The sequence below is a fragment of the Apium graveolens genome, chromosome 1, assembly GCF_009905375.1.
Source record: "Apium graveolens cultivar Ventura chromosome 1, ASM990537v1, whole genome shotgun sequence".
Taxonomy (NCBI): Eukaryota; Viridiplantae; Streptophyta; class Magnoliopsida; order Apiales; family Apiaceae; genus Apium; species Apium graveolens.
In genome coordinates this window covers 29,195,602-29,202,606 of record NC_133647.1, presented here as the reverse complement: position 1 = coordinate 29,202,606, position 7,005 = coordinate 29,195,602, and the positions used below count along the sequence as shown (strand labels likewise).

General features: G+C 34.2%; 1 non-coding gene across 1 annotated transcript; it reads left to right on the top strand.

The window, feature by feature from the left end:
• The first annotated feature begins 3,934 nt into the window (after positions 1–3,934).
• LOC141681036 (small nucleolar RNA R71) lies at positions 3,935–4,041 on the top strand. Its single transcript, XR_012558484.1, has one exon. It is a non-coding gene; the product is annotated as a small nucleolar RNA R71 (small nucleolar RNA).
• The last annotated feature ends 2,964 nt before the right edge of the window (positions 4,042–7,005 follow it).

The window sequence follows — 7,005 nt, the reverse complement described above, 5'->3', positions numbered from 1 at the left end:
TTTTCCGAGCATTTAAAAACTACTTTATACAATCGGGAACCAACCGACGTCATCCGTTTTTACATTTTTATAACCCGAAACTCTTCCGAGAACTCCTTCATAACCTAATTGCAATATTCCGAGCATTTTCCATGTTTCGACTTTTTCGATCCGGCATACGGTTTGTCCTGCGCGGGTCCCGGCACAATATTTTCGATACATTATTTGTTTCGGTAAATCGATAAAACTCGTATTTTCGATAAACGAGATCTTTTTTTTAACTATCACAATTATCACCTCGTAATACGTGTAATCAGGCGCTGAGACCAAGACCGCAGTACAAATTGTACTGATTTGGATATTTATCCCGAAAACCGGTACCGTTTGGATCAGTTTTGATAAATAAACGTACCATTTCATATCCGGAATGATCCAGCGGGATACTAATTTTCTGTAATTATAAATAGCCTTTACCGTATTTTATTTCGTATCAAAAATCATTTGCAGTCAGATAAATATATAATTTTCCAGAGAAAAACCCTAATTTCATAAAACCTTCTGAGAATCAAACCACAGTTTCAAGGTGTTAGTGAAATCCGTTTGGAAAGTTGGAGTAACCAAAACGAAGGATTTGGAGTGTACTTTCAGATTCTAGGACTCATTTTACTGCAAAAATCAAGGTTTAATTTCTATATTTTTAATTATTTTCGAATTATTTTTATTAAAAATATGAATTTTTGTTGGGATGATTGTTTGAATGATTTAATGATTGCATGTTGTAAAGCTTGTTTTCCTGATGATTTTCATATGTCATATATCTGATTTGGAGTTCAATTACATCTTCAAAATTGAGTTTAATTTTCGAATTTCAAAATTAGGGTTTATAACCCGTATGAATGTTTTCAATTGAAATTTGGGGCTTTTTGATTTAGGGGTTATTAGCTGTTGATTTATATTGGATTGTGTTCCTTATGAAATTTGTAATCGATTGATATATAGCTCGTTAACAGAGGATGTCTGAATCGAAGGGAGTTGTGTTTTGAAGTTTTCGATGTTTCGCTAGAAACTGGCGATGTTCTTGACCATTTTCCGGCCAGGACATGGATGATTGATGTGTTTTGATTGCACGAATGGATTCCTGGTATTGTGTAGTTCATATCTGGAGGTGTTGGTGGGGTGAGGACGCCGGGATCGTCTTCTCCGGCGAGACAGAACTTTTCAGGCGACCCCCAGTAAAAATTACAGTTTAGTACCTGTAGTTTTAAAAAAGATGAAGTTTAGTCCCCTAGGTTTCCAAACTTGTAAATTTAGGATTCCCGTTTTAAAAATATTCAAAAATCATATTTTCTATTTATTTTAATTATGAAAATTCGTTTTTAATTTTTGAAAATTCCAAAAATTATTATTTTAATTCCAAAAATTATTTTTAATTCAAAAATAAATCTGAATTAATTAGTTAATTAATTTCAGTTAATTTTAAATTGATTAATTGGTTAATTAATTCAAAAATTAATTGATTTAATTAATTATTAATTGATTTTAATTAATTATTTAATTAGATTTAATTATTTAAAAATGATTTAAAAATTTCAAAAAATAGTTTCGAGCTTTAAAATATTATTTTAAATTATTTTCAAGGCTCGATAATTATTATAAAATTATTTTGAAGCCAGAATTGGCCAACCGAATCCTGTTTATTACTCCGAAATTGATCCAACAACCCGTTTTAATTCTGAAAAATGTTTTAAAAATCATTTTAAATACCCGAAAGCCTGTTTATGACCTAAGACTCCATTATAAATGATATATCATTGATTATTTGACGTGTTATGTGCTATATGTGACTTGTTGGTTAACTGTCGGTCTATATATTCGATGTTTACTTGTTTATAGTATAACTTTCAATCCGTTAATCGGATTTGGGTAAAACGAAGGGTAGATAGAAGTATATGTTGAATAGAATCGTATGAGTTGAATATTGATAGATGCTTATGATATGTGAGCAGAAGAGGCAAGGCGTAGGAGAGGAAAACAGATAGTCGAGGAGTAAGACAGTTGTGATTGAAAGTGAGTGCAGTATAGCAAGCTAGTACCAGGCAAGTGTTCTGAACTTTCTCAATATATATTGTAGTGTATTGATAGTCCTGTTCTATATTATAAGTGCTTTGAAGCACTGAACCCAAAACCCTGATTCCAGTTATTAATCTTGAGCCGTAAACTTTATTCGTTCTAAAACATTGATTGTTGTATACCCTAATACGAACCACATATATACGACACTACTCCACAAATACATACAAACTAAATACCAAACACTGAACTGAATTACTTATATACTCAAACCATTGTAACATATGATTTGAAAGACAAATTCCTGGTAACCCTGAAATATTGAGTCCTTTATTATCCAATTCTTTCATTACCTACATCCAAGCTTTGAACATGCCATATTGATCCTTATGCAGATTGAAACCATTTCATTTTGAACGTCCAATGTTGTTAATGATTCTGTTTATTGCTTATTACTGTTTATTCTGTTATTATGTTAGAATTAGATTATTTTTATAAAATTGTGGACCAGATTCGTGGTCAGACCATATAATGGTCAAGTTAGGCCAATATGTGCCTTGGATCCAGTAGTTAGAGCAGTATTGTGTGCTTTGCTCGGGGTTAGTGCGTGACTGATTAGCAGCCTAACCTTGGTTTTTAAAATGAAAATATAATATCCAATTCTAAATCATAATTTATTTTCCACGCGATATCATACCCCTTTTTATTTGATGATCATTATTCTCAGTTTTGTCATTGTGACTTGCTGAGCTAGTTAGCTCATTTGTGCGATGTTGTTTATGTTCTTTTCTAGTTAAGAAGGAACCAGTTGGTAACGCAGATCCCCAGTCCAGCGCGAGAGCTAGGGATTCAGGTTGATCGAGTTAAGCTAGTAGGTTTTTTGGGATAATTTAAGTTTGTAAAAGTTTGTAATAATGTTTAATACTCAGTTCTGGGATTGGATAGTTGGGATTTGAACGGTTTGTAATATAAGTGTGTGTTGGGCTTGTGTGCATACTTTAACCTGTTGTGGTCCGTGGTAGTTGGTAAGTAGGGTCACTGCATATTATTATTATCTTTATTATTGTTATAAGCAGGTTATAAATAAAGTGTGTGTGTGGACCCCAAACTTCTGACCCGGGTTTGGAGGGCGCCACAGCTTCCGTATCACTAGGAAGAGTTCCTTGTGGTCGATTCAGAAGCACATTAGCAATTTGTCCTATTTGATTCTCCAAAGTTTTGATCAAAACCGCTTGGCTTTTACACATTAACCTCAATTCCTCCAATTCATATTTTTCATTAACAGATTGACCGACACTTCCATGAGATTGTTGTTACATTACCGGTGGCTGAAATTGTTGCCTTGGTGCATACTGTTGTTGAAAACTAGGAGGGTTGAATGGCTTGGCTCCAAACTGTTGATAAGGCTGTTGTGGATGTTGCATACCACTCTGATTATTCCTCTAGCTAAAATTAGGATGGTTTCGGTTGTTAGGATGATAAGTGGCAGGAACTGGTTGTTGTGATCTTTAAATAATTGTTCACAAACTTTGCCGACTCACTATATATAACACATTGATCCGTCGCATGTGCACCTGCACAAAGCTCACAAACACTTGTTATCCGATGAACTCCATAGTTAGCCAGAGAATGCACTTTCATAGTCAACGCCTTTAGCTGATCTGTTATAGTTGTAGCTGTATCCACCTCCAGAATACCTGCTACCTTGCCTTGTGGTAGTCTCTGAGTTAGGTTTTGATATTCATTAGTAGCCATCATTTCAATTAGCTCATAAGCTTCCTCATAGCTCTTAGCCCATAAGTCTCCACCTGATGCTGCATCAAGCATGGGTCTTGACTGTGCTCCCAAACCATTATAGAAGCAATTAATTACCATCCAATCAGGCATTCCATGATGAAGACACTTCCTAAGCATCTCCTTGTAGCCCTCCCAAGCTTCATATAAAGATTCTCCCAACTGCTGTATAAATTGAGTAAGAGCATTCCTGATTGTAGCCGTTTTTGCCATAGGGAAGAATTTAGTAAGAAATTTCTGAGCAAGATCCTCTCATGTCACAATAGAACCTGCTGGTAGAGAGTGCAACCAACTCTTAGATTTATCCCTCAGAGAAAATGGGAAAAGTCTCAGTTTCACAGCATCTTCCAAAATACCGTAGAACTTGAAGGTGTCGTAAATCTCGATAAAATCCCTAATGTGCATATTGGGATCTTCCGTTGGAGCACCCTCAAACTGGACTAAATTATGTACCATTTGAATCGTGTCAGGATTGATTTCAAAGGTATTAGCTGTTATGGTTGGTCTGACAATTCTAGAATGAATGTCATTGATTTTCGATTGAGAATAATCCTTCAATGCTTTCGTTTCCGCTGCTGGTTCTCCCATTACAATGATCACATCTGTTTCTACTTCTTTTAGTGTGTCCTTACGAGATTGAGAATATGTTCGCATACACGCTCGCTCGAATACTTGAAACACACAAGAAAAGTAAAATTGGTAAGAGAAATAATCTGAGTCAGTGAACTTTAACGACCAGTGATGACACGCGCATAAACTAAATTTAACACTGATCCTCGGCAGCGGTGCCAAAAACTTGTTCGCACAAAAACACGCAAGTGTACGTGGTCACAAGTAGTATAAGATTAAGTTTAGTTCGTTCCCACATAGATTGGTTTAATTCAGAATGTGTACTTATGCAACAATGTATGGTCATTATTCACTGCTAAGACAAGTATCAAATTGAGTTTGATTATCTAAAGTAATTATGCTAGAATGAATTAACTATGAGATTAAAAATCAAGTTACTTATATGAAATAAAATATGGGATTCTAACTTAATTAAATACTTCGTTCAGAGTTTATGCCTTTAATTATAGTATGTGATGGTTATGATAACAAATCAGACAACACTAATTTATTACACGGTATCTTTCAATATACGTGTACCCTACTGCTTAACATCCACAATTCAGATAGAAGCTAGAAAGACACCCATTATGTTTAAACCCTATATGTCTATAAGATATGTAAACATAACGGTTTAAGAGCAATTTATCCATTGAGATTACATATGGCAGCGTAAGATGGTTAAAACTACACTACAAATTATGCATGTTGAAACATCCATAAACCTATGCTAGCATGGAAAGTTCTAAACCCCTATATCCACTTTCGCATTCAATGGAGATTAATAATACAACTTAGATGTTAGCTACGCATCCAAGAAGATTAAGCACAACCATACTGGGAAATCAATAATTCATCACACACTGAAAACTTTACGGCAGTCAACTACCAAACTCCATAAATAAATTCATTGGAATCCCACGATAACGATTAGTTCATAATCGAATGGCTCGTCATCATGGGTTCCAATGAAAACATGTTAGTAAAAAGGTCCTGAATACTACAAGTGAATATTAAGGTATAAAGGTTTAAAAAACAAATCCGAAACAAGCATCCAAATTATCGCCTAATTAGAAGAATACAAATGAATGATTTAGAACCAAATCTTCTTCTTCTTAGCCGTATTGTGTGCTTTTGGTTTTCCAGAGTTCTCCCCTTATCCCTTGTTGTTTAATTCGTCTCCTTTTCTTTATTTATATGCTCCAGGTTGACTTGGCCGCTCATAATACCCAAAACATTCTAAAATCAGGATTTTGCCTGCCTGACCTAGTGCAGGCGCGCCTATATGGAGTGCGGGTGCACTCTGCTTCTGGTAAATAGGGCGCGGGCGCGCCTAAGTCAAGCGCGGGCGGGCTTGGCTTCTGGAAAATTCTGCAGATTTCTTGTTTCTCGTTCTGATCTTCTCGCAAGTGCTCGCACTTTAATTCCCGATCTTTTATCATCATAAAAGCATATAGAAGTCCATTCTTGCCTCCAACTAAAGCCCTGTACATACTCAACACAAAATGCATTAAAAATACCACATAATTGAGGTCAAATCATCAGCTTAAGCCGATATGAAACGTTCTAACTGGATATAAAATCCACTTATCAATTAGTGAAGGACAGTGTATGAAAAAATCTTTAATAGACCCCTCGGATAAATATAATATAAGATTATGTAAACTCGAAAGTGCAGAAAATATGTCACACATATTCTTGGGAAATTCCATATTACATAACTCAAGACTTTTTAGAGATGGGAAATCTCAAACTGTTTGGGGCAAGTGGCACCACCACATACGGAGACTTGTTAAAGCTGGCAGACAGAAAGAAAAAGACTATAAATCCCATTCTTCAAGATTTAAAGTTCCTAGGCCATGTCCAATAATTTTGATCTAAAAATCCAAATTTGAGTCACGAATTGATCCAAACTCTGATCCAAATTTCTGATGAACTCCAACAACATAGTCCATATCTTGATTCAAATTACCTTTTACATATTATAATACGCAAATATCATATTAAACTCTTTATTCTTAAATTTTATATTTAAACATGAATAAATATCTATATTATATCTAATAAATTAATTAAATCAAAATTAATTTCTTTTACTACACTTAAAAAAAATTAAATTATTGACTAAAATTAGGTAAAAATATATTAATTTCATTAATTAACATCTAAAAATCATTAACATTCATTAATTAATCACAAATCAATTTTAAATTTAATAAACTAAATTTATAAAAGTAATAAATCATTATTTTATATTAAAGTAAATTTGGATCAGTGAACAGTGGATTCAAATTTGGATCAGTACAATTCACTGATCCAAATTTAGATCACCATTTGGAACAGTGTTGGAAGAGAATTTGGGGTAATCTACCCAAAATTTGTATCTTTAGATCACTGTTTGAGATGCCCGTAATGCTGGAAATCAACTAACACAAATATCAGGTAACTTGTCTAATTGAAGATTAATTAGGTAACCTCTCAACCGTATACTTGTCAAAGCCAGTAAATCCCATCAGTCTGATTCCAACAGCGAATCATCGAGTTCAATTCACA